Raw genomic sequence first — 2,173 nt, forward strand, 5'->3', positions numbered from 1 at the left:
ACGAGTTTTGCGGAGTTGGCAGATTTTTACTATGGAACTAGCAGCTGTTTCTGCATCAACAATGTGCCCTGAGACGACGAACATCAGCTAGCTTCAGGCGGAGTAGAGGGGGACGATGGATTATGGGGTTTAGTTAGCGGCTAACATCCGCTAGCTTCAGAGAGACGTTGGGTTCTGTGGTTTAGCTGAGACGGCGAACATGAGCTAGCTTCAGAGGGAGTAGAGCGGGACGTTGGATTATGGGGTTTAGATAGCGGCTAACATCCACTAGCTTCACAGGGATGTTGGATTCTGGGGTTCAGCTAACGCTAGCTTTGGGGGGGACGGGAACGTTGGATTCTGTGGTTTAGCTTGCGGCTAGTAAACACATTATCGATTTGTGATATCGTCGGAGTCTGGGTTATTTCTACGGTCTATGGTCGGAGTGCTAGCTTGTGGAGTTTGTCATAAGAGTGCTGCTAACATATTTAGCTGCTAGCCCTTTCCCTCGGTCGGATCGTTGGTATCTAGCTTGGTGTTGTGTCTCAGTAATGCCCAGTGTGTCAGTCTCTGTTTTGTTGAACGCTATAAAGCCGACACGTTGGGCTTCATTTTTGTAAGTGAATATGTTCGTGTTTTGTGTGACAACAACGTTACATCCAGCCCTTTGCCTAGTAGATTTGATAGTATGCTGATACCCGGTAAACATCGCTCCCTCTCTGTCCTCTGCCTGCCGTGAGCGTTTCAGCGCCCTGTCTCTGCGGCAGGTAGCATCGGGGGTGTTACTTACCGGTGGTCTATCGGTCTGCCCTGCACTGGAGACTGCAGGCCTCAGGTTTCAGTCTGTTGGACTTAACCTCAACAGTGACGCTGTTGTATCAAAAGCACAGCTTTCCAAATCGTCTGTTGCTAAACAATGCTACAGACTCAAATTCCAGGCGCTGTCGGAGGGCTAGCCCGTTTTAAGGCAGCTAGCTGCTAGCATTGAGTTGAGGACTGTTTTTTCCTTGTCAAAGGTAGCCTGTGGAAATGTGTCGTAACCCCAGCTGCCTTAGCCCTGTACAGTTCCTTACTGCAGCCAGGGGCAATACAGTATGACCCCCCAGACTTATTTCTTCTCGTTTCCCCAGCCATATGTCCGCTAGCCTCCAACTCTTTGTATGGTGTTCCTATGGCTGCGCTGCTAGTGCTAGTTAGCCACGGAGTAGCTTACCATGCCAGTGACGTAGTAGATTGTGGAATTCTAACATGGCGGCGCCCATGTAACAAAAACAACACTTTCAACTTGCCATTTTATCCCTTTTAACAAATTCACCCATTTTAATAATTGTACCAGTGACAAGAAATAAAATACATCTGTTATATCACCATTATTCAAATTCCAGTTCAGTTCATCTTTAACATGACGGTCATAGTATTTCTTTTCCTTAGCTGAGCTCTTTCCACTGTTCTCTGAAGCAATTTTGTAAGCCTCCTGCATGCGAGAAGCCGATTTCTGTGCATACTCTTGTCTGGACTGTGGTTCTTGTTCTGGTTTCAGGTCAAAGAGTAAATCAAGAGGCAAGCGTGGGTCTTTTCCATACAGAAGAAAGAGCTGTGCATATGATGGTTGGCATTCTGTGTTGGCTTTGACAGGTCGCTTTTGCTGATGGATCCTTAGCTGTCACGGTAACTGGTTGCCCTTCTCCAGTGACCTTGGCCCGTTTCCAGACACCTTCCTTTTCAAACAGCCGATGGCGCGATGTCTAGTTTGGCCACAAACAAAACAGTGAGAACAGCTCACCTTGCTCTGTTGTTGCCCCGGTGTTGCACTGTCAGTAGGTTTAACCATCTGGGCCAGATGTTTGGTGAGTGAGGAAACTTGTGCAGTCAGTTCTTTAATAGCAGTACAATTAGCCTCTAAATCTGTGTCAACTTTAACATGATTAGTGGAGTCACTGCTGTCAAGCTGAGCTGAATTAACAGTCACTGGATGGATTTTAGCTACTGTAACAAGGCGCCTGAGTCTTTCTGCTTCCTCACTAGTAGACTTTGTGATCTGATCCAAGAGAAAGTCACCCATAACCTAGTCTGTGGGCAAGGGTTTGAGATAAAGCGGAACAATTATTTTTCTCATTTAACCCTTGGTAAAGCGTGTAGAGAAAGGTTCCCTGAACAAGCCTTTTGTCATTGCTAAACTCCGCACCAGGCTATT

Source organism: Etheostoma cragini, chromosome 1, assembly GCF_013103735.1.
Source record: "Etheostoma cragini isolate CJK2018 chromosome 1, CSU_Ecrag_1.0, whole genome shotgun sequence".
NCBI lineage: Eukaryota > Metazoa > Chordata > Actinopteri > Perciformes > Percidae > Etheostoma > Etheostoma cragini.